Genomic DNA, 26,855 nt, shown 5'->3' on the forward strand with positions numbered 1-26,855 from the left:
CTACAGCCAGCATTGTTCTCAATGGTGAAAAACTGAAAGCATTTCCACTAAGATCAGGAACAAGACAAGGTTGCCCACTCTCACCACTCTTATTCAACATAGTTTTGGAAGTTCTAGCCACAGCAATCAGAGAAGAAAAAGAAATAAAAGGAATCCAAATAGGAAAAGAAGAAGTAAAGCTGTCACTGTTTGCAGATGACATGATACTATACATAGAGAATCCTAAGGAGGCTACCAGGAAACTACTAGAGCTAATCAATGAATTTGGTAAAGTAGCAGGATACAAAATTAATGCACAGAAATCTCTGGCATTCTTATACACTAATGATGAAAAATCTGAGAGTGAAATTAAGAAAACACTCCCATTTACCATTGCAACAAAAAGAATAAAATATCTAGGAATAAACCTACCTAAGGAGACAAAAGACCTGTATGCAGAAAATTATAAGACACTGATGAAAGAAATTAAAGATGATACAAATAGATGGAGAGATATACCATGTTCTTGGATTGGAAGAATCAACATTGTGAAAATGAATATACTACCCAAAGCAATCTACAGATTCAATGCAATCCCTATCAAACTACCACTGGCATTTTTCACAGAACTAGCACACACTCTGTTAAGACCAAAACCTGGGATGATCTTAGTTTCTTCACTTTGTCTCATCTTCCACAGCCAATGGAGCCCTGCTTACTGATCTTATTGTTGGTATTTGCCTTCATCAGCTTGGGCTGCTATAACAAAGTACCGTAGGTTAGATGTTAAAGCAGACATTTATTTCTCAAAATTCTGGAGCCTAGGAAGGCCAAGATCAAGGTATCAGCAAATTCGGTTCCTGGTGAGAAACTACTTTCTGGCTTGTGCAGACACCTTCTTGCTGTGTCTTCACATGGCAGAGAGAGAGAAGGAGCTCTACTCTCTCTTCCTCTACTTTTTTTTATTACTTGAAACATAGTTGATTTACAATGTTGTGTTAATTTCTGCTGTACAGCAAAGTGATTCAGATTTTATATATATATATATATATATATATATATACATATTTTTTAATATTTTTTTCCATTATGGCTTATCACAGGATATTGAATATAGTTCCCTGTGCTATACAGTAGGACCTTGTTGTTTCTCTTCTCCTTCTTATGAGAACACCATTTCCCTCATGGGGACCACACCTTCATGACCTCATCTCAACCTAATTATAGCTCAAAGGCCCCACCTCCTAATACCATCACATTGGAAGTTAGGGCTTCAACATATGAATTTGGGCAGGGGGGGACATTCAGTCCCTAACACTACTTAACAAATCATTCCAAAACTTAGTGTCTCAAAGCAGTTATTATGAATTCTCTTGGTTCTCTGGGTTAACAGGGATCCGTTGAGTAGTCCACATTGGGGGTCTCTCATACAGTTGTAGTCATGTGTCAACTGGATGTCCAAGATGTCTGGACATTCACATGCTGACAGCTAATGACAGCTACCAGCTGGGAACTCAGCTGGGGCTGTCAACCAAAGTGACTATGAGTAGATTTTCCATGTGACTGGAGTTTCTCGACGCATGGCAGCTGGATTCCAAGACAGACTGACCCAAGAGTAAGCATTCCAAAAGGCCCAGGTGACACTTATATGACCTCTGTATTACCTGTACCTTGGTAATTAGATACAGAATCTTGATGAGATTCAGCTCCTGTCTTTTGGTAAGAATATTTCTTGGGTGGTGCTGTGTACTTCCAGTGGAAAGGATATAATTCCTGGTTGTTTATCTTTTTATAATAACAGTCATTGATGATCAAATGTCTAGATAAAGTAATTCATCAGGAGTTCAAATCTGCACTTTTCAAAGATCATTCTGGCTATAGCATAAGTTATCTTAAAAAAGGAATAAATGTCACAGTTATGTACAGCTTCATGAGAATGGCAATCAAACTCAAGTCATAATTATATGAAGATTTATTGGGTACTTCATGCTGGTTTGATCATTTTAATAGTCTAAAAATAAGTTCAAAGGGGAGTGGAAAAAAAAGGGATAAATTGTTTTGGCATACTCTTTCACTGATACTGATCAGTTATTTCAAAAAAGATCCTCATTTAAAAAATAATAATTTCTAATTAAAACATCAGCCCTTAAAGGTTAACAATTTATTCACCCCCACAGCCAGGATGGATAACTGTAGCCTGAAACATTGGGTTTCCTCAAATGCTTACTTTTTCTTTCCTTTCTCCTCTTTTTTCCTCCTCTCTTTTCTTTCTCTACTTCCCACCTCCCTCCTCCACCCAACCTTGATTTCTCAATTTTTTTCTCAGGCAAGGAAATCTCTTGAGCTTTTTTTTTTTTAAAAGGCAGCCAATCACAAATGTAACAAAATTATAAACACTGTGGTAAAATCTGCCTTCTTCCAGGAGTTTCCCGAACTGAGGAGTATGTACCCCACATCAGCCATGGTCAGATGTTTTCCTGGAAGGTCCGAAGGCATTTCAGCAAGAAATCAAACCCTATCTGCATCCCTTGAGAGGAAGCAGAGCAGAGGAGAGGATAGAACACAGGCTTTGGAGCCCGATAAACCTTGACTGCATGGATTCCCAGCTCCACCACAAAGCACGTCATCATTGTTACAGTTCCAAGAGGAGATATGCTTCTCAAGCTTTAATGAGCCTTCCAAACACCTGTGAATTTTGTTAGAATGCAGAATCCGAGGCAGTAGTCTTGGAGTCAGGCCTGAGAGTCTGCGTTTCTGACAAGCTCCCAAGTGATACCTGTGCTCCTAGACTGTGCACCACAGGAGCCAGTGTTTCTGCCCTGAAAGAAAGTCAATCCTGCGTGTTTGCTCTGTGGAACAGGATTCTCCCCACTGGGTCCCGAGCACATCAAGTGACATTGTCACGGCCTTCGTGACCCACACTAGTGGGAAATGTCTCCCACATAACTTTGTAATAAGCGGTAACACTTACCCCTCGACCACAGGGTATGGATGGCAACTTACTCCAAGTAACACTGTGTGTAAAGAAGACCAGGCACTGCCCTTTGCAAAGAGAAGACAGCAAGAGGGTTTGGAAGCCCACCAAGAAGCAATATTCTTGTCTCTGTCCAAGAGAAGCCAAGATTTTACCACAGGGCTGAAGTCTGGGTGGCCCTTTGGGTTTCCAGTCTGCACACAAAAAAATGACATTATGATAATTAGTCTCCACAACATGATTTCAAGGGAGGCATTATTAGACCCATGTTATAGGTGGAGAAACTACAGACATGGGGAAGTTATTTTTCCCACCCAAGGCCACCCAAAGTGTCAGGGATGAAAATGAGGTCAAGAACCAAAAACCATGGGCAAGCTGTCCTCAGCATAAGCCATGAGACATTTTCTGCAAGGAATGTTTAGGCCCTCGTTAAAAAGCCTATATTAAAAGTGAGGGATAGAAAAGCACAAAAGAGCTGTAGATAAAATGTTTTGTTATTTTTTATAATCTGTTATGATTTTGAATGTATTCATCACCACAAATGTTTTTCACAATCACCATTTTTCGAATGTCTTTTATTATTATGTCTGTGTGACTTTGGACATGTTATTTAATCTCTCTGTTCCTCTATTTCCTCACCTGTGGAAAACTGGCATAATAATTTCCTCCCCTGTGAAAAATTGGGATCTCACCAAGAATGAAATGAGAGCACGCATGTAAGGAAATTTAGCAGAGTCTGGTTTGTGGTAGGTATCATGTAAGTATTAGTTATTCCGACACAGATAGTGCGACACACCTCCTCAACAATAACACAAGTTTGCCTGTGGTGGGAGCCATGGGATTCACTGTTCTCTGTTCTCCATGACGCTGGAGTGGTGGCGAACTTGGAGTAGGCTTTAAAAAGTAATTTTCTGTCTGAATCCCAAAGGACAAGTTTTCTCTATGTGACTCAATTCCCTTCCCACGTTTCATATTGTGCAGACATACCCCTCTAACTTTCCCAGAATAAATATTTGTCATTATATACATGAGATGCCCAGTTTCTAAGAATGTTTTTGTTATCATGATTTCCTCATATTTTATAACCTTCAAAGTGATTTCACAAACGTCATCTCACTGAAAACTTATAGCAATTCTATGAAGAAGGCAAAAGCTTAATGTGTCCATTTTATGGATGGGGAAACTGAGACACTCTGAAGTAAAGTAATTCCCTCCAGGTCATATTGATTAATAGTAATAATACTAGTTACTAATACTAACATTTCTGAAAACTCAATATTAGGTTAAACACATGAAAATGCTGATATTCTACCTCTTTAAAGCTACAAAATAGTAATTTCATATTGTCCTACATAAATGCTAAGTGTATCTGTCATTAATCCTCATATCAACTCTATAAGGTAAGAACAAATCCCCATTTTATCAACAAGGGGAGTGAAGATTTAGGGATAAAAACATTTGCCCAGGAATTCCCTGGCAGTCCAGTGGTTAAGACTCTGTGCTGCCAACTCACAGGGCACGGATTCAATCCCTGGTCTGGGAACTAAGATCCCACATACCCTGCGGTGCAGCCAAAAGGTAAATTAAAAAAAAAAAAAAAAAAAAAATTTGCCCAAGGTCAAACAGTGGAGCCAGGATTCAAAGCCAGGCCAGTATGGCTCGAAGCCCTAACTATTAACAACTCCACCATATGGACTAGGAAATGGCAGAGCTTGATGACTCTATTGATGCAACATTTTTAGTATTAAAAGCATAACATGTTTAGGGGCTTCTCTGGTGGCGCAGTGGTTGAGAGTCTGCCTGCCGATTCAGGGGACACGGGTTCGTGTTCGTGCCCCGGTCCGGGAAGATCCCACATGCCGCGGAGCGACTGGGCCCGTGAGCCATGGCCGCTGAGCCTGTGCGTCCGGAGCCTGTGCTCCGCAACGGGAGAGGCCACAACAGTGAGGCCCGCGTACCGCAAAAAAAAACCAAAAACAAACATAACATGTTTATACTCACTCTCCATAACAACCACATAAGAGAGAAAAGATCACCCCCATATTGAATACGAGAAAGCTGAGATTCAGAAAGTTTTTTGGCTTGTCAAAGTCACATAGCCCTTAAATGTTGGAGTTGGGACTCAAACCAGGGCTGTGCAGCTTCAAACTTTGGGATCTTCACCACCTGAGCCCCTTTTAAAATTGCCAGAGTCCAGATGCCTCTGCAGACCAATTGAATCACAACCTCTTGGGGGTGGAACACAGGTATGGATAGTTTTTGAAACTGCCCAGGTGACGCCCCTGTGCAGACAAGCTTGGAAACCACTGTACTGCGCTCCAACCCTTCCCACCCGCCTACTCCCTCTTCTACTGTATGGCACCTACAGGCGGATAAGATCTGGCCCTGAGGGTTCTGCTGTTAGTTTAACCCCATGGCGGTGATCTTAACTGTGTTTCATACGGCGTGATTGCCTATTTCCCAGACACGCGTTCTACAGAGAGCTCCCGGCAACAACCCAACCAAGCCACAGCAATGGGCCAATCTGAGTATCTTCCCACTGACAGCAGTCAGCTGTCACTGAGGCTAAAATGGACAACGGTTCATCGAGGGAGGCCCTCCACTCTCCTGAGTGTTTAGCTTTGGCCTCAATAGGTACCCTGAATGGAGACAGCTGAGCATCACTGGAGCCTGGCTGGGGAGCAAGGATGAGGCTCTGGCCAGCCCTGCAGAGTGGGGCAGCCCTCCACCTTCTCCATCACTCGCATTCACCATATGCAGGGTCAGGGCCACGCTACTGGATGTAAGTGGCGGAGGCATGTATTGCCTCCCACTGGGTCCAGTCACCACCAGTTCAGAATACTTCATCTGTCCGGACTTCGCTTATTGTCAAAAATATGCTTCTTTGATTCCTGCAAGCCAAACCCATGGAAAAATAACAGAAACCAAATGCCAGGGAAATGGTGCCAAGGCAAACACAAGTGAGCCCTGAAATAACAGGAGATACTGTGGTCACGTCTGACCTTCTGAACTGTGCTATGGGTTGAAGCAAAAACAGCTCTTGCTGCCTCTTACGGGGTGCGTGGTAATACTAGTTTATTTGTAGTGTGAAAGAACTTGGATTTAGAGAGATTGCCTTTTGAAACTTGGACTCGGCCAAGGGGCCAGAAATAATATCATTTTGAGGAATGACTTTTTTTTTAAAAGAAGACCACTTCACCTCTGTAATCAACATAAGCCCAGAATCTCCTGATTTTTATCTGTCAAATGATTAATATCTAAGACTCCTAGAGCTTCTACAAATGTTTCTCTTCTGATTATAGCAATATTTTGGTGCAGGCTAATGTAGAAGCAGGAATACAAGTTCACTTGTTGATTTCAGCAGCCTGCAAGAGATAAATGTGGAAGGGCCCAGATGGAAAAGTAAAATGATGACTCAGGGTCAAAAGTGAATACACAGAAGGCTCCTGGATTCCACACTAACCAGTTCGGGCCCCAGTAGTAAGGCCTGCTAGGGGGCTGCCAATACTTACATTCCCAGTAGCTGTATTCTGGGCACACAAAACAAGTTACTGGGAGGAATTTGCTGGACATTAACATTACCAAGAAAAGACCACAAGTTACAGAGTTCACGCAAATGAAGACTGGTTCCCATGGAAGAGATGAAAACAATCGCCAAGCTTGCCTAAGAATGAAGTACACATTCTCATATAGTTTTTCGGGTAATATTCTCTTCCTTTAGTTACATCATTTGCTGCATATCCAGAAGATGTGTGTCTTAAAGAGAAAGAAAAATACATGGTAAAACTAGCTTTATTCTAATTATTGTGAGGGGAAATACCCTATAAAAGAAGTAATACTACAAATAATTTGCAGTGCTTACTATGTATTCAGGTACACGGTAAAACTTAACTATTTTTCTTGTTAATATATTTAATCCTCACAAACAGTGATTGCCAGAAGTTCTATTTTTATTTTAATGGAGTTATATTTATCAATCTTATCATCTATTCTTTCTCTTGTTTTAGGGATCAAAAAGTCAAAACATAGTTTAAGAATAAAAAAATCCCCCAAATCATAAAAATATTTATCCTGTATTTTCTTCTACAAAGTTCCAATATTCAGTTGTCATATTTAGGTTTATAATTTATTGGGATATTTTTTATTTATTTGTTTATTTATTTTTGGCTGCCTTGGGTCTTCGTTGCTGTGCACAGGTTTTCTCTAATTGTGATGAGCGCAGGCTACTCTTGGTTGTGGTGTGTGGGCTCCTCATTGTGGTGGCTTCTCTTGTTGCAGAGCACGGCCTCTAGGTGTGCAGGCTTCAGTAGTTGTGGCACACTGGCTCAGTAGTTGTGGCGCACGGGCTTAGTTGCTCCATGGCATGTGTGATCTTCCTGGACCAGGGCTCGAACCCATGTCCCCTGCATTGGCAGGCAGATTCTTAACCACTGTGCCACCAGGGAAGTCCCCTATCAGGAATTTGTTTTGGATGAAGATGTGCGGTAGGAATCAAATATTCTTCCAAATGGATAACCAATTTTCCTAGTATCACTTATTCCCAGTACCACCATCCTTTCCACGTCAGTAATGTCACATTCCTCATATGTCAAGTTTACATATCTTGTGTGGGTTGGCTTCTGGGCTTTGTTCTGTCTATTCCTGTCACGACACCACACAATCTTAATTACTATAGCTTTATAGTAAGTTTATATCTGGCAGAAGAATTCCAACACCCTCCCCACCCATCTTGTCTATTCTTTTTTTGATACTGAACTTTGCCCTTTTCTTTCAATTTTAGGAACACTTGATTAAGTTTCAGGAAAAACTCTGTTGAGGTTTTTGCTGTAATTTGCAAGTTAATTTGGGAGAATTGGTATCTTCTTGATACTGTCCTTCCATCAATGAACATGGTATGTTTCTCCATTCTGTTGCCTTTTTTTTTCTATTGACAGAAAGAGTCTTTGTCTTATCCCTGATTTTAAAGAAAAAGATTTTAACATGTCATCCTTAAAAATGTTTGCTGTAGGTTTTTAGTAGATGCCCTTATTAATTGAGCAAGTTTCCTTCTATTCCTATTTTCCTAATAGTTGGCTGACCATTTTTAGTCATGAATAGGTATTGAATTTTATCAAACACTGTTGAGACAATCACATGTTTTTCTCCTTTCATCTCTTTAATGTCAACTCATCTTTGCATTCCTATGATAAATCCAACTTTATTTTAATATGTCCATTAATATTCTAGTATTTTGCTTACTTAGGCACATGTATTTATAAATATGGCTGGTTTATAATCTTCCTTTCTTATACTCTCTTTATCTGAGTTGGAAAATGTTCCCTTCCCTTCTATTCTTTGAAAAAATTGTCATCAGCATGCAGTTATCTGTTCCTTGAGTGATTAGCCAAACTCATCTTGTCCTATGGAGGGTTAGGGGGTTAACTTTTAACAACTGATTCCGTTTCTCTAGTGGTGAAGTTCGTACTCTTGTTTCCATTTCTTCTTGAGATAGTGTTGATGTCATATTTTTTTAAGACGGTGATCATTTCTGTCTTTTCAAATTTATGGGCCTAATATCTTCTTTTTATCTTTATGATGTCTGTAGTTATGACTCTTTTTTCATTTTGAATATTGTTTGTGAATGCTGTCTTTCTTGCTTTAAAGTTTTGATAAATTAGTTTTATTTCAAAGCATCAATTGGAGTGGACACTGTGCTCCACCCAGATTCGCTAGGGTCCTGTCACCTCTCTTCCAGATTCAGAGTGGTTTTACTTCTGATGGCTAGCTTAAAACTCTTCTTCAGACGACCATCCTCAGGCTACTGGAGCCACTTTGCCCACCTATGCAGAATGACAAAAATGTCTGGGAATTCACATCCACTTCAATTAACCCTTAGCCAATAACTGACAGCTGTGGGGATATGGAACCCCTCCTCCTACAACCAAGAGGAACAGCTCTGAAGTATAATACATACTTCAGAAGCCCACTGTGGGATCAGGCTGAAGCTCTTTTCTGTGGGACCTGGCCTGAGATTGTACCTTGCTTAGCTTCTTTTCCCCAACTGGCCTTCACTACCCCCTCACATGCTTTTCTAGTTGCATTTCCGTAGTAGATCAAGGACACACTCATCTTCATCTCCAAGTTTGCTTTGGAGGCACACAATAAGACAGCAGTTTTATTTTTTTCAATTCTCTATATTGTGTTTTGTTTTCTGTGACTTTCATTAATGCATTTCATCTTTATTATTTTCTTTTTTCTGATTTTTTGGTATAACTTATTTTCTTGAATGGATGGTTAACTCTAACTCCTTCATTGTTAGTCTCTTTTTCTAATATTATCATTTAAGGCTATAAATTTTACGCTAAGTACTGCTTTTTTCTAGTTGCATTTCCGTAGTAGATCAAGGACACACTCATCTTCATCTCCAAGTTTGCTTTGGAGGCACACAATAAGACAGCAGTTTTATTTTTTTCAATTCTCTATATTGTGTTTTGTTTTCTGTGACTTTCATTAATGCATTTCATCTTTATTATTTTCTTTTTTCTGATTTTTTGGTATAACTTATTTTCTTGAATGGATGGTTAACTCTAACTCCATTGTTAGTCTCTTTTTCTAATATTATCATTTAAGGCTATAAATTTTACGCTAAGTACTGCTTTAGCTACCTCCCACAAGTTTTCATAAGTTGCATTTTCATTATTTTTTAGGTGTAAATGTTTCCTCATTTTCATGCTTATTTCTTCTTTGTGATAATCATTACTGCTGGTCACTGACACATCCAGTTCTCCTCTTTTGGTCAGGTCCCCATCCCAAAGTCAGCCATGGCAATAGATATGCTTTGGCCAACATAAGATGAGTGGAAGTGATGTGTGTAATTTGGGGGCAGAAAACTTTAAAAGCCACATACTCTTCCTTCCACCACTGCAACTAGTTGCCAAGTTGCAGAAGCTCCATCAGCTTGGGTCTCAGAGGGAGGAAAACTGGGAATGGAGCTCCCAACTGGCTTACACTAGAAATGCACCATATATGGTGCATTAAAGCATCCATTGCTTTAAGATCTTGAGATATTTTAGGTCTGTGCACTATTGCAGCATAATTTACACTAATCTTACTGTTGCATCTACCATAGTCTGTAGAAATGCTTTTCCTTCTCTATTTCTAATCTTCAACTGTATAGAGTAGTTCCAGGTATTGTTTTCAAGTTTATATTTTATTGGAGAGTGGTCAGAGAATATATCCTATATATTACTAAGTCTTTAGTATTTGATGAGATTTCCTTTGTGGTCTAGCAAGCAGTTATTGAGCCATATATGTGTAGACTAGATTAAGCTAATTAATTGGGTTATTCAAACCTTCAATCTCTTTACTAATTTTTGACTTTTTCATCTATCAATTACTAAAAGATGTTTTTAAAAACCTACTACATACAGATTTTCAAATGTTTCTTTATAAGTCAATTGATTTGTGCATTAAATATATTTGAGGCTGTATTATTAAGTACATACAAGGGGTGAACTGTTTTTGTTTGATTATGAAATGAACTTCTTTATCTCTCATAATGCATTTTGTCTTAAAATTTACTTGTCAGAATGGTTGCTTCTGCCAAGGGCTCTGAAGTTATCCCTGCCTGGGATATCATTGGGTTGAGGGCACTTTTTATAATGATTTCTAAGCTGGGCAGGTGTGGCAGGCCATTCTAGGATCACACACATTGACAAATTCAGGTTCTAACACCATGTGAGATAGGCCTCTCTTCCTTGTCATCTTGCTGTACTGAGGGTAGATTTTTTTCTAGTCTCCCGTTAGTGATTGTATAACTCTCCAACAGTTCCATCTTTAGGAAGGGGAATAAGTTCTACCTCTTCAGCTCAGGCAGGCCCACCACAGCCCCATCTCCCATCCCTATATGTAGCCGCAGCATCAGCCCATAATCTTTCCCCTTTGGTTTTCATAGCCCCCCCCCCCCATTTTTTTATTTTTTTGCCCCTGGGGACTTTATTTACTGCAACTAGCACTTTTAAAAGGAGTTTTCCATTAGGAGGATTTTAGGTTATCTAGTACCAGCAGCACTAGATGTTGTCTTAATTATATTTTATAACTGTGTGTCGCTAACACTTTTGCCTATCTAAGGTCAGTGGGCTGAAAGCAAGATTTGTGATAGGATGGAGAAAGGAGCATAATGTTCCTGTTCTTTGGAGGATTTTTTATTTTACCAACTCTGAACAAGAGGATGATAATCACCCTCATACCCTAATTTTTTTCTCTTTGTTTTATGTTTCCCTGTCCCTGTATTTTTCCCTGGAGGCAATATCAGGAATAGGAGATTCAGGGAGCTTAGGAGGGTAATCAGTGAAAGAACACCGCTGATGATGATAACAGAATTAATAATGAATTGACATTTATTAACATTTAAATAAGCCAGACCTGAGCAAATGCTTTACACATGTTCTCTCATTGAAACCTGGAAACCCTATGAGCAACTGGACCTTAGGATGCTAAGCAATTTGCTCAGGTCCCCACACCTAGGAAGTGGTTGAGATCTCAACCTTAGTCATCCGAAGCTAGAGCCTGCAAAGGCCTGCACTCTCCCTCCAACATTCCAATTTGAATGTTGAAATTGCTATTCTTTACTTAACACCCCTTCATCTCCTTCCCCCAACACAACATCTACTTAGCCTTTTCATCCCTTCTCATGTTAGAATGGCAAAGGAATATTATTCAAATATAGATTTCTGGAGGATAACTCCTGACTGTGCAGCAAGATCCAGCTCAGGTGATGCCTCCCCCGGGAGGTGTCCGTGGTTGCCTGCAGGGTAGTTCAGTGAACCTCCCAGGGTTCCTGTAAGCACGCTGAACCACAATTATTTCATTCTATGAGTCTCTCCTACTGGTCTATGGCTTCCTGATTGTCAAGACAGTCTCCTGTTCCTTTCTGTATCTCAAGCATGTAGTACAGGTCCTGGCACATAGGAGACACTTGGTAAACGTTTGATGAGTGAATGAATGAATGAATGAATGACTGGAAATTGTTTTTCATGGAGATCAGGACCTCAGCTAAATATATTTCCAAGGATGTAGATGTTTCTTTATTATTCTTAAAAACTTTATTCTCCTCATGTCCTGAAAACATGCAACAATCTCTCTAGAGATGCATATTTTTCTGATTTATATGTTAAGTCTGTTTCAAAATCGCTAAGGTGTCACAGAACAAGTATGGATGCACCTAGGGTCTATGACCTTACTCAGCGCAGTGTTGTGCTGGGTCTGGGGAGGTCTGCTGACTCCTGGCTTCAGTCTAACTAGAGTCTTCCGTCCAGTTCTGAGGAACGTTCTGTTTTGCCCTGTGCCCAAGCATTGCTCTCCCCTGTTGTGACAGCATGACAACCAGATAGTGCTTCCTCTGTGGGTGGCCACTCTCGGAAACCCTGGGAGTTTTTGCAAACTGATGCACTTATCCTGAAAGCAGCGTTTTGGCATCTTTTTATTCTCTTTGTTCCAATATGTGACTTTCACGTGGATGCCCTTCTTTAACAAATGTAACAAACCCAGGCACAGGTATAAATTCAACTGCCCATGGCTGACCCTGTAGGCAACTTCATTTCCCACGCATTAAAGGTGATGAACCATCTTGCTTTCTCAGAAATAGCATTAGATGTCTCAGTCACCCGACTCTTATTAAACCATGCCAAGCTTCATGTGCCAAAGCTTGACTGGAACTGTTCCTCGTCTGAAAAAAGAAAAACCACATATACTCAGGAACACAGTTCTTTTTAATTGGCTCCAGATGGGATGTGTTAGTATCCCTCCTCTCGTTCCATAATAAATCTTTGTAATTAAATATCAAATACTTATTACTCTTGTGCACGCAGGAGACAGAAGAAGCTTTTCTCAGCATAGGAAAGTGAGGGGTGAGAGACGAGAAGACAGAGATGAGCGAAGTGGTAGTTTTTTCGCACTTAGGTGAAGTAGAAAGGCTACAGTCGAGGTGAGCACAGCAGGGCTTGTCTGAGGAAACTCACTGATCTTAGGCTTCTTCTCCATTGGTTGATCAGAAAAAAGGAAGCTGCATGGTTAAGAGCATGGGCCTCAGTCAGACAGACCTTGGTTTGAACCCTATCTCTGCCATGCAGTAGCTGTGTGATGCTAGGCAAATTGCCTAACCCCTCTGAACTTCAGTTTGCTCATCAATAGAATGAAAACAATTCTTCCTATATCACAAGGTTGTTACGAACATTAAATGAGAAATGCGTTAAACCATAGGCACAGTACCTGGAACATAGGAAGTAACTATAATTAGTCATCCCATGCAATAAGAGCTATTGTTATTATTGTTTATGGAAAACAGAACTAGGCCCATATAGTGAGGCGATGGATGATGTGAAGTTGTGCTAGGGAGTCCACAGACCAAAACAACTTCTCATCCATGATCTTATCATGATGCCTGTCCCTCCCCACTAAAAAGCCGCCACCTAAGGGCCTTTTGGAGACATGTCTTTGACTGCATTAAGAAATTATGATACCAAGGCAGGCAGACAAAGCAAGAGCTATCTTACACATTATCAAGGATTTGTTAAGGGGACCAAAACCCGTTAAACAGCCAGTGTCGCACTGGAGAACACCAGCTGCTGAGAGACCCAGACAGAGGACAGGTAAGGTTCCATGAGGGAAAAGGGCCAGAAAAAAGTAATCAATAGCCCAAGGCATAGAACAATACTGCAAAGGGGAACCCTTGGGGATCAGGTCACCCATGGAGCCTAAAATTAAAAGGAGAGAATGGTGCTGAAAGGGGGGAATGGGAGAGAAGACTGGAGTCCATCTTTGCCACTTTAAAAACTTTGCTTTAGGTGAGAACTACAGAAAAGATAAATACTTTGGAAATCAGAGCCATTTCTAAGATTCCTGTTGAATGATCTGATTGTGTAAAACTTCATGAGTAATCATGAAGCCTCATCCTGTATTTCATTTCAGGCTTAAGTCAGGCTGCATTGAAGAAAGAAGAAATGCAGGAACTCTTAAGCCCCTGTAGTGAAGTGGGCTAAAGTCCTTATAAGCAGTGACTGCCCTGCTTTACCACAGCCCATCCAATCTCTGGCGGTGCAGCTCTGTACCTCGCCCCAAGTTTACTCCTCAAGTCAGGAGATGGAGGCTACTCTTACGCAGGAAGAACTACGGAAGGCACAGAGAACCTCCAAGTCCCAGGCCTTAACAAGTCAGTTGCCCAACAATATGTATTGTGTTCATATTCTATTCAAAACAAAGAAATTATCCACGATGAGTAAAACTGGGCTAGTAGGCAAAAGCCACTGTGAGATGACTTGACCCAATATCAGGAAAGGCATCCTGACGCTCAGAAATGTTCTAAGGATAGACTATAAAGTACTAAGATCCCCATCATCAAATGTGTTTCAAGCAGAGGCTGGCTTGCAGAAGTTCAGATTTTAAAGAAGGAACTGGACTCAGTTTATTTAAAGTTCCCTTCCAATCTCCCAGCCCTATAAAATAGAAGGTATGGCCTCCAACTATAACAAACTTACAGTTTAACCAAGAAGACAGAACCTGTGGAAATTATAACAGACCCAAAGCAATACGCAGTAAGCCAAACTGAAGGTCTGAAAACTCAGGACAGCAATTCCTAAAAGCAGCTCTCCTGAGAATACTCAAGACAAACCTGAAATTCCTTCACACCTGAAGAAGAGTCCTCCCTTTGCATAAGCAACAATTAGACTGGGCTCCTGGTAGTGAGGATAAAGATGAAGTACACATGATTTAGAGCCAGAGAAATTAGTTCACAAACTCTTAGGCAGTGCCCACCAGATTCCTATGTAAATGAAGTACAAAGCATAATGCTTGCCAATAAAGAAACAATAACCTCAAATAAACAGTTGCTTTGCCATCTCATGAGAAAAATCAGATCGCTTGGATTCTGTTTTCTGTGTTTGTGCACACTACGGGTCTATTCTCAATATTTTGCTTTGCAAGAGATTAGAATTCAAAGTCATGGCTTTCCAAACAATTGTTAATTCAGAAGATGGAATCTGTGACCTCACAATTTCCCTTGGGCTGTGAAATCATTACTTATTCATTCTTTATTTCTGACAGTGTCTGAGGAGTAGAAAAAGCATCCTTCATCAGCGTGAAACAGAAGCTAGAGATAAAAATTAACTAGGGCCTTGTTACTCAGCGTGGTCCACAGACCAGCAGCCTTGGTATCATCAGCTCCTCCTCCCCTCGCCCCAACCTCCAAATCTGCTGAGTCAGAATCTGCGTTGTAACACGGTCCAGGTGATTTGTATGGACCTGAAAATTTGAGAAGCCCTCAACTAGGGAACAGTGATTCTGTTGCCCACCTTCTGACCTTCACCATCTGAAAGCTTGAAGAAGAAAAAGCAGCCCCTGGAAAGCAAAAAGGGGAGAAAATTACTCCGATTGTAATCATTAATGGAATCACTGATCAAGCCGTTTTCATTGTTTTAGCAAATTTCCTATCACTAACGTGATACAGTCATGCTTAAAGTGGGCTGGCAGAGACACTGGCTTGTTCTGACCCAAATCAGCTAATTAGTCTTGGTTAGTGATTAGACTTCAGTGGAAAGGAGAGAAAAGCCTTCAACAAGGGGCTTGACAAGGAAATGCAGCTGTTTCTCATAAACTACAATGAATGAGCCTATAATAATTATGGCTTCACCCTTTATAACCTGCAACCTCTTGCCTCTCTGTCATCAGAGAGGCAACCCCTTCCAGCGAGGGTTACTCCTGAGGTGCTAAGAGTTGCAAGGAGAGCACAGATGTGCCAGCGGAGGGGAGCTTTTTGAGCTTCCAGGTAAGAGAAATATACAAAACCAAAGTATTTCCTAGACTCCTTCCTCAATTCTAAAAGGCCACTGATTGCAGAAACGCCTTAGGCCTAACAGGAGCTTTTCAGGAGGGATTATCAAGACTTGCCTGTATAAGTTACAGACATGTCCCCATTTTTAAAATGTGAAATTGAGAAAGGCAAGATTATGGGGACACATCTTAGAGTCCAGAGAACTTGGCAGACCAGTGCTTGACAGCTTCATTGCCCCGGTTTGCTGATGGATATTAGCAGTTCAGTCTCTCCATGGGTCCCTGAAAATGTATATGAAAATACAATGTTCACTGTTTTCTGCAGGCATCTATTTTGCTGTGGAACTGAAATACAACCCAAAGAACTTCGAGGAAGAGAAATATCAAGACTACTTTCTCCAAAGAAATTTGGATTGAAAATCAGGTAAGTCTCAGTTTTGTGCTCCTGCAAAACTTTGCCTTTCCTGACCTGGGGTCTGAGTCTGGTCACCTAATGATCCATTCCTGATGAAGAAAGACCATCCAGGGCTTCCCTGGTGGCGCAGTGGTTGAGAGTCCGCCTGCCGATGCAGAGGACACGGGTTCGTGCCCCGGTCCGGGAAGATCCCACATGCCGCGGAGCGGCTGGGCCCGTGAGCCATGGCCGCTGAGCCTGCGCGTCCGGAGCCTGTGCTCCGCAACGGGAGAGGCCACAACAGTGAGAGGCCCGCGTACCGCAAAAAAAAAAAAAAAAAAAAAAAGACCATCCAACCATGGGTGTGTATGCGTGGCGCTGGGGGGATGGTCAGAAGCAGAGAAACTGAGGTCCTAAAAGGGGACAAAAATTGTCCCCCAAATACATAGTCCATGACATTCTGATTCCCTAACATGCAAAGTCAGTGTCTTTCACTCTATCGTACCTCCTCCTTCAAATTATCCTAGGTTTTCTGGTGTAACCGTCAAGCCTCTTTAAATGAGTAAGAGTCCTCTCTCTCTAGCCCTAACCTGAGAAAAGCACACCAATTAAAAACTGCAGGGAGTGCCACCAGAAAATCCAATGTCAGAGTTCTTAATGCACGCCAAAGTTAGACAATGCACTTCCCCATCCTGCTCACCATTGCCACATGTCACAGAGTGGACAATGAATCATCTTTTGCTAAGGGAAGAGCACTTTCTTCCTATGGCCCTCTCGAAAGTTGTTTTCTACCTTTTTTTTTCTTTCACTTTTAAATTGTGGAAAATTCTTGTGTTTATGTAGAAACTAAATTTACCAGAGAAAAAGTCAGAAGGAAGAATCCTAAAGGTTAAGAGTAGAAAAATCTGTGTCACCAGAAAACGAGGTCATGTTTGCTTTTATAGGCATTTATCTGAATTTTAAAAAAGAAAAGAAAGAAGGAAAAATCTAAGTGGCTATTTATAAAAGGCAAAAGCTTACTGAAAAATTCCTCATAGAGGCCTCAAGGCTTTCCAGGAGCTACATCACTGGCTCTTCTTTCCCCTGAATCCTAAAGCTCCCTCTAGTGACCAACAACATAACACTGCCTACAGGTGCAGAGAGTAAACATTTTCTAAAGCCTCTCACTCTTAGATATAGTACCTGGAGGTTTCTATAGCATTATTCACCTACGTCTGATCATTTGCCATGAAAACTGTAGGAAGTAAGAAGTAAACGTGTTCTTTTCCCCATTTAACAGATAAGTAAACTGAGGCTCAAATGGGGCCGAGACTTGTGCAAGTTCACATGGCTGATATTAAGGGGACCTGGCCTCCAATTCCATTTCCCTGGGGTTCTGCTGCACTCCTCACATTCTGGGACAATTGTGTGAACTTAAAATCCATGAATATTCTCATAGAAAGCACTCATGGAAGTATTTTCGAAGGATTTATAGAAGTATTCTTGACTTTCCGGGGTCCCTTTGAGAATCTGATGAGAGCTATGGGCCCAAACCTACATTTTTCCATACAACATCAGGAGATCTTTGGACCACCCGGAAGGGTATCACCTGACCCTCTAGGACTCCAAGGATCCCATTAAAAAGCCATCGACACCTCTTGGATATAATCTTGAGATATCAAGAACTCAAGGCATATGAACTTTGAAGTTTTTGGCTCTTTCCCTTCATTATGATGTTTTCCATGCTCATCCAGTTATCTCTTCAGCCTTGTTCAGAGTATTTAAAAGTATTGAAAAAAATTAGTATATATTTGCTAACATTTAAGGAAAAGCCTGTGGATGTTGCCATCAACGCATTCTAGCATTCCCACAGGTATGCCTGGGATTAGTGGCAAACTGAGATGTTTCTAGGAAAGTAGCACTTTGAAAGCATTTTTTTCCAATGTAAGAGCATACCACAGTCTCACCGGCTGGCTCTGTGGAGAGCCTAGAGAAGCAACACAGTAAATCTACAAAGAGTTTCTTCTGTGAACAAAAACCAGTAGTGCCTCTAAATTTTTAGCTCTTTTCATCCTGGCATTTCCAATGGCTTTGCTAGTTCACCTAAGTCTCTTCCGGTTAAGCTCCATAGGGGTGCGGACCATTCTCTTCTCTGAGGATCAGTCATATTCTCAGCATCCAACATGGTCCCCGGTTCTAGTATACACTCAACAGGTAGTTAATGAATGAATATGTGAGTGGTTCTCATTGAGTCAGCCCTTCTGGGAGAGTGCTCATTCCCTCCCTAATGAATCAGTTTCCTGATTTCCAGGCCTCTGGTTTCCTGGGACATTCACTAGAACGCTCCACACAGGCAACCTCAGATTCCAGATACTTGGCTGCTCTTATGAAAAGTTCTGTTCTCTATTCTGGGACCCACACCCACAGGCTAAATTGGGCTACAAACAAACCTAAGCAATGATAACAGCTTCCTGCCTTAGCCCTCCTTGAAAGGGTATCACAGTTTTGAAGGGATGTATTAAAATTTGAGTAAAAATGCAGTGCTCTGGTGGCTAGAGGAAAATTCAGCCATCAAGGCTAGTAAGAGTTCATCTGAATTAGGAAGGCCTTTTGGATCATCTCACACATACTCCACTCCTCTGAGCTTTTATCATGTAACTTCCCTCAGCTTCTGGTCGACCCTGCCCACCTGGTGAAATGTCACCTCAAAAGTGTCTTCTCCAATGAACTTGTGGTTACTGGGGGTGGGGGGTGGAAGGGTGGAGAGAAGGGATAGTTAGGGAGTTTGGGATTGACATGTACACAATGCTATATTTTAAAAAGTTAACAAACAAGACCTACTGTATAGCACAAGGAACTCTGCTCAGTGTTATGCGGCAGCTTGGATGGGAGGGGAATCTGGGGGAGAATGGATACATGTGTATGTATGGCTGAGTCGCTTTGCTGTGCACCTGAAACTATCACAGCATTGTTAATCGGCTATACTCCAATATAAAATTAAAAGTTAAAAAAAAATGTAATAAAAAAAGGTGTCTTCCCCAGCTCTCCTGGTTAGCACCTCTCACCTGTTTCCATAGCAAAGTTCCTACCTTTACAACTGTGCTGTGATCATAATTATATATATCCCCTCCTCTCCCATATGCATTAAGCCCAACAAGAGGGGCAGGAGTTGCTGAATTCAGTAATGGACTAGGGGTGGGAATTCCCTGGCAGTCCAGTGATTAGGACTCTGCGCTTCCACTGTTGGGGGCCCGGGTTTCATCCCTGGTCAGGGAACTAAGATCCCGCAAGCCATGTGGTGCAGCAAAAAAAAAAAAAAAAAAAAAAATGGAGTAGGGGAATAAGGAGGCAAGAGAGAATCAGAAATGGCAACAGAGGACTCAGCTGGTGTTGCTGGCTTTGAAGATGGAAGGGGCCACGGGCCAAGAAATGCAGGTGACCTCTAGAAGATTAAAAGGCGAAGAAATAGATCCTCCCCTAGAGTTTTCAGAAAAAGTTTGCCCTGCCAACACCTTGATTTTAGCCCAGTGAGATCCATGTCAGACTTCTGATGACCTCCAGAATTGTAAAATAATAAGGCTGTGTTGTTTTAAACCAGAAAAAAAACCCCAAGAGAATGGACTGTTTTACTCTTCAGTTTGTTTCTTATCTTGATTCTGGCAAATCCTATTTTTTCAGCGGTTACTGGTAACAACCCCATGAAAGCATGGGGGCTTCTCAGTGAAGAATTATGGTTTGAGCCACAGCTAAAAGCTGGGATTTCGGGTGGCTGGGGTCTGAGTACCACTCACCAGTCTTTTTACCCACAGTGCTCCTCTTTTCCCAGGTGCCCTATTAGCTAGCTTATTTAAATCAAAGTTTCCCAAATTTTTGAGCACCACCTTCAGGATTTTTGCCATATCAAAGTTAACAACTAAGCTAATATTTACTGAATCCCTTCCTTCAAATTAACTGAATTTTTAAGCAGCACTTTTGCTTTATAAGTAATATCCATAAAATATTAGGTTTGTTTTTTATTAATATGCGTTAAAACAAAAGCAAAACTATTAAAATGTTTAAAAACCTTCGCATTAAAATAAACTAATAACTATTACAATCTTAAAAATGACTTTGTCTACGTACCCACAGGCGTACCCCAAGTCGCCTTCGAGTATCATCAGTGGCATAGCTGTTCCACTTTGTGAAACACTTTCCGAAGCCTTCACTACCCTCCCCAGGCCTTCTACCCAGACCTACCCCTTCACTCCCAGGAGGCTCCCCCACCTCCTACATTCTTTAAAAGAATCCATCAGATCTGAATTCCATCAAGCATCTCCCCATACGTTCCCACTCCATACACACCCCTGAAATCACACCTGCATGTGCTCTCATCCACCCTTCCTCCTGCTTTGCTCCCAGATGAGGAGCTGCCCTTCTTTCCATTTAAGAAATGTCTGCTCACTTGTGTGCTGAAGCCCATCCCGATGCATTGCCTCAAGGATCTTACCCCAACAATTAACTTCTCTTTTGCTTATATCTCAATTATTTTAATTTGGAAATATATCATGCATACAAAAGCACATAAGCATATCTGTTCCGATTAAATAGTAATAAAAATACAAGCATGTGTGTGCCCATCACTCAGGTGAATAGAGCACTGCTATTAGTACCTTCAAACATGCTCTGTATCTCTGTTGTATCTCCTACTCGGGAATAAGCTCTGGCCTTTCTTTATGGTTTTAATGCCTATGTATGCAGACTTAAACAACATATTTAGTTTTGCTTAGTTTTATGTAATACAATCATACCGACATATTCTGTGACTCACTTCTTGTATTCAATATTATGTTTTGAGATTTATCCATTTTTGTGTGCATAGTGCTAGCTCTTTATTTTCATTTCTGTTGTGTATTTCATTTCATGACTAACCTGCAAGCTTCCTTCATTTTTTTATTTCTGTAGAATATTCCATTACATGACTAATCCACAATTTATTATGTTACTGTTGTTGGATATCTGAGCTGTTTTCAGCTTTTTGTTATTATAAGCGATACTATTTAGACATTCTTGCAATTGTGTCCTATTGCATATTAAGGATTTTTTTTTTAGGGCAGTGGCTTTCAAACCATTTAATACAACTCATAATAAATACATTTTACATGTAAAATAGATAGCTAGTGGGAAGCAGCCACATAGCACAGGGAGATCAGCTCGGTGCTTTGTGACCACCTAGAGGGGTAGGATAGGGAGGGTGGGAGGGAGACGCAAGAGGGAGGAGATATGGGGATATACGTATATGTATAGCTGATTCAATTTGTTATAAAGCAGAAATTAACACACCATGGTAAAACAGTTATGTTCTAATAAAGATGTTAAAAAAAAAAACTTTTACAACACAACCCAAAATGATTAACAGAATGCAAAACATTTCCATTAGCAATACAAAAAATAATTAACTAAACAATCCATAATCTTACTATCAGCAATGCATTCTGATTATTTCTATTCTGTTCTGTTTAAGTCTATCATATTCTGCTGTAATTTGTTTGTTTTAAAAAAGACTGGTTCACATCAAATCCTGTGGGATTGAGACGCATAGTTTTTCGAGGCAGAAGCCTGGTGTGTCCCCCTTTGCCTGGCAAAGCAATAAAGCTGTGCTCTTCTACTTCACCCAAAAAAAAAGACTCATTCACCCACCAATGTGGTCTGACCTCGATCAAGAAAAATTAAACTGCCTTATGACACATACCTAGGAGTAACATTGCTGGATTGCAGAGCATATACATGTTTTAACTTTCCTACATAATGATAAACCACTCTCTCTCAATTTATAGACCAATAGGACATGTAAGTTACATTGCTCCCTGGCCTTGCTAACTTGGTGACAATGAACTTTTAAACTACTTTCTAATTTGTTGACATTCCATTGGTAGCTCACTGTGGTTTTAATTTGCATTTCCAAGGTTACTAATGAGCATATTCCCTATACTAATGGACAATTTGTGTTTCCTCTTCCATGAAATGCCTGTTTATATATTTTGGCCATTTTTCTATTAGGATACCTACACCTTATATATTTATAAAAGTCTTTTTTATTTTTGAGGTGCTGATCATTTGTTGGAAATGAGTTACAAATATCATCTCCCACTCCATAGATTGTCTTTTGACTTCCTTTAATGTGCTTTTTGATGAACCGAAGTTATGTAATATAGTTGAATTTATCAATCTTTTCCTCTATGATTTGCATTTTATTGTTTAATGTCTTAAGATCTCCTGTATCAGGAAATTGTATTAAACTACATAGTCTTCTAAAAGTTCTATGCTTATGCTTTCGCAATTTGTCTTTCATCCACTAAAAGCTGACTTTCAATATGGTACAAGGTAGAGAACACACTGTATTTTTTTGATCTACGTGGATCATGCCAGCAGCATATACTGAATGATTGATCTTTTCTTCAGTGGTCTGCAATGACTTCATCATGAATCAAGCTTGCATGCATGATTGGTTTGTTTCTACACTCTCTATTCTGATCCACAGATCTATTTATACAATGTCTTGATCATCATAGCTTTAGTCCTAAATCTGAGTAAAGCAAGCCCCTCTACATCTTGTTCTTCCTAAGTTTCTGGTCTATTTTGGGACTTGTTTCTCTTCCACATCATTTTAGAGTCACCTTTTCAAGTTTCTCATAAGACCTGTTTGGATTTTGATTGGAATTACATTGAATCTATCAATAAATCTGGAGATAACCTGGCATCTTTACTTCACTGAGTTTTTCTATTCAAGATTATGGTATATCCCTTCATTTAGGCTGTCTTTAATGGTGTTCAATAATGTTTTATCATTTCTTCCACGAAAGGGTTTACATTCCTTAGAAATTTATATTTTATGCTGACGTTATAAAAAGGCAACTAACTGATCACTGCTAGTAAGTAGAAATGCATCTGACTTTCCTACATTGATACCATATTCAGCCACTTTGCTTAACTCTCTCATTAAGTAAAATGATTTATCTGTAGAAACTTTTAGAATTATTTAAAATCAATAATCTTTTTTCTTTCTAGTCTTTATCATTTTTATTTCTTTTTCTTATTTTACTCTACCGGCCTAAATATACAGTGGATTCAGGTGCTAGCCAACCTCTCTGTTTTCTTCCGAATCTTAAAGGAAATACTTTTCACATTTCATCATAAGATGTATTTGCTTTATGTTTTTGTAGTTGCCTTCATCAAATTAAGTTTATTTCTGTAGTAAGAGTTATTATTTCAGCTGTCATTTCTCATAATTCTTACTTGTTCATTTTTTCCTTGTGTGTTTTTTTTAATGTAAGACACTATTGAAGCATAGTTGAGATCCTATAAACTGCACGTATTTAAGATGTACAATTTGATAAATTTTGACATATGTACAGTTGACCCTGGAACAACACGGGTTCAGGTGCTGACCTTCCACTCAGTTTTCCACTCAGAAAAACACCTATAACTTGCAGTCAACTCTCCGTGTCCACTGTTCCACATCTGCAGATTTAACCAGTTATGCATCCATGTAGTACTGTAGTATTAACAGTACTTATTGGAAAAAAAAATCCCCCTATAAGTGGACCCATGAAGGTTCAAACCCAGTGTTGTTCAAGGGTCCACTGTATACATCTGTGAAACATCACCACAATCAAGATAGTGGACACATCCATTACCTCCTCAAAGTTTCTCTTCGATCTTTGTGAATCCTCCCTCAAAACTTCCCTGCCAATCCTGACACCCCTGTCTCCAAGCAACCACTGCTTTTTGTCAGTAATGATTAGCTTGCATTTCCTAGAAGTTTACATAAAATCGTACAGTGTGTATCCTTTTGGGTCTGGCTCCTTTAACTCAGTATAATTATGTTGTGATTCATCCATGGTGTACGTCTATAGTACGTTCTTTTTTTTTTTATTACTGAGTAATGTTGCATCGTATGATATACCACATTTATTTATTATACAGTGATGGACATTGAGTTGTTTCCAGGTTTTGGCTATTAAATCACCTTTCACCTTCTTCTGGGGTGCAATTAAGTTACTTGAGAACTATTTGATTCTGTTGGTCTTGCTCTTAAGCTTTGCTATGTGAGACTACAGAAGCATTCATTCCTCGACTAATTGTGTCCCACTACTGAGGCAAAACTCTTCTGAGTACTCTCCCGGATGACTAGGCTTATGAGGCTTGAACTCTGTCTGGTGGAAGCAGGAAATATTACCGGCCCTACGTGAGCCTTGGGGATTGTATCCTCTAATCATTGTAGGTAGCTCTTTCCCCAGCATCAGGTAGTTTCCTCACAGGTATGCACTGATCAGTACTTAGCTGACAACTTTAGGAGGACTCTCTGCACATCTCCAGAGTCCTCTTTCTGTGCAGCTCTCCCCTCTAGTACGCTGTCCTGCGTTGTCCATAATGATGGCTCCAGCATCCATCTTGGAACAAGAGGTGACTTTGAGGTTGGAAGCTATGCAGTAAGAGAATAGAGCAGAAAGATAGGTGCATAGGTCCCTACTGACCCATGGAGCCCTATCAGCCTAAACCATCCATCTCTCGACTCCTTTTATGAGAGAGAAGTAAATCTCTGTGTTCAATCCTCCATTATTCTGGAGGACAGGGGGAGTGTAACAAACAGCATATCTAGGCCTAAGTAATACATCTGCCAACTCTGAAACCTCAGTTATCCGAAATTCTTTTCCTGCCTTTCACATCAAACAAATTCTGCTGATTTTGACCCGTAAGTATCTCCCAAATCTTCCCTTATCTCTCATTTTATGCTACCCAAGTCTAACTTCAAGGCCTCAATGTTTTTTGCTTAGACAAACACAGTGACTATTGACGTAAGTTTTCTAAAACGTAAGCCCATCTTGTCTCTGAACAATTTTAAAACCTACACAAGTTCATTATCTATGGAATAAACTCTAAACCTCTTAGCATTTCTTCCTTGGCCCTTCACAGTCAGATACCTACCTTCTTTTCCTTCTCTTCCACTTCAAACTTTACTGTTGACATATATGATGGATTCTTATATATTAAACATACCGAGTGGTTCCATGCCTTTATGCCTTTGTTCACATTGTACATGTGGGATGCCTTTCCCCTTTTCCTCATCTATTTCTTTTTGTCCTTTAATTCCCAATTGGTATATAAGCTCATTCAGCCCCTCTTGTTTGATGCCCTGCATCCCTCTCCCACATTTCCTCCTCTCTGCCATCTCTGTATCTTGCACATATCTCTGTCACTGTATTTATTATGCAATAATTTCTTGTTTACATTTTTACCTTCCCTCCTATGCAATGAGTTCTGAAGATGGGGAAAATAGCCTACTGACCTCTGTATGCCCAACAAACAGTATAGTGAAATTCCTAGCTTGTAACATTGGTCAAAAACTATGTACTGAAGTAGTGAAAGTGTTTTATGAAAATTAGCAGAAATTAATAAGCAAAACAATAATTGTGATAACTCTCAAGAAAAGATGTTTTCTCTAAAAACTAAAGAGGTGGATCATGGTGTTTTAATGAATTTGATACAAACAAAAACCTCCAGTAAGATGAGTATAATAAAAGCATCTACCTAGAAGTGGCATTGAATGAATTCTGTCAGCTATGCTCATAAAGGACTTAGCATGATGCTTGGAACACAGTAAGCTCCCACTAGCCTGAGCTATCATGATTGTGATTATTATTAACGTGTAATTCTGTCATAGGGCACCAAAAAATATTATGAATGTTAGAGAAATCTTCATAGGGTAGGAAGATATCTAAGACACCTTTATGACTCTGTTGGGAAATTAGTGTCACAAATGTCAAAAATAGGGGCTTTCCTTCCTCCAGAGAGTTTACTACATAGCTTCTTGAAGTAGTAGTTATTGCTTGGGAGTGGAAAGTAACCATCTATTTGCATGAGACCGTTTGGTTGTTGAAATCGAAGCCCTAAAACTAGTTATGTGATCGCCTTTGTTTTTCAATCTGCATGAGGAGCCAGAACTCTGAATCGACTTTAAGAACTCAAACCATACTACCAAGAAGCTGAGCTTGGGTGTTTGCTTGCGCTTTATATAAATGTATGTATAAACAAAGCAGTGTTTTAGCAGGATATGGGAAGGGTGTGAGAGGCAATTTCAACAACGGACACATTGTCTAGGTTTTCTCTGGTATGAGAGATTAAAGAAATGATCATAGCTTCACACATACTGCATGTTTGTGCAGTAATTATGCTTTACAATTGGTTCTGGTTTCTCCATTAATGCCAAAGGTGCTTTTTTTGAATGTGATAAACCTTTTTGGCTCCAGTATACCAGTTCCAAACATTCCTTGGCCTTTTTATGCTTAATGATGGAGTTTTAAAAGCTATACTTTGTATAACTCTGGTGTGTGTGTGTGTGTGTGTGTGTGTGTGTGTGTGTGTGTGTGTGTGTGTATGTGTATGTGTATGTTAGAGTCACAGATAGGGCTGAGGAGACAGAAGAGGAAAAGAGAAAATGGGGCTTGGAGTACTGACTATATTTGAAAAGTCAACTCATACGGCAATCATTCATAGTCAAAAAAAAAGATAGATTAAAAAACGTGCGAAAGTTTGCTTGCGCTTTATATAAATGTATGTATAAACAAAGCAGTGTTTTAGCAGGATATGGGAAGGGTGTGAGAGGCAATTTCAACAACGGACACATTGTCTAGGTTTTCTCTGGTATGAGACATTAAAGAAATGATCATAGCTTCACACATACTGCAT

The 26,855-nt window shown here is 40.1% G+C and overlaps 1 long non-coding RNA gene across 1 annotated transcript in view; it reads left to right on the plus strand.

Annotated features, from left to right (window-relative positions):
• Positions 1 to 14,966: 14,966 nt before the first annotated feature.
• The window catches only part of LOC114487964 (uncharacterized), an 85,297-nt gene continuing 73,408 nt past the window's right edge, over positions 14,967 to 26,855 (plus strand). The window contains exon 1 of the long non-coding RNA XR_003683527.2: positions 14,967 to 16,181. This is a non-coding gene — a long non-coding RNA (uncharacterized lncRNA). The remainder of the gene's footprint in view (positions 16,182 to 26,855) is intronic.

This window comes from Physeter macrocephalus, chromosome 16 (genome assembly GCF_002837175.3).
Source record: "Physeter macrocephalus isolate SW-GA chromosome 16, ASM283717v5, whole genome shotgun sequence".
Lineage (NCBI taxonomy): Eukaryota > Metazoa > Chordata > Mammalia > Artiodactyla > Physeteridae > Physeter > Physeter macrocephalus.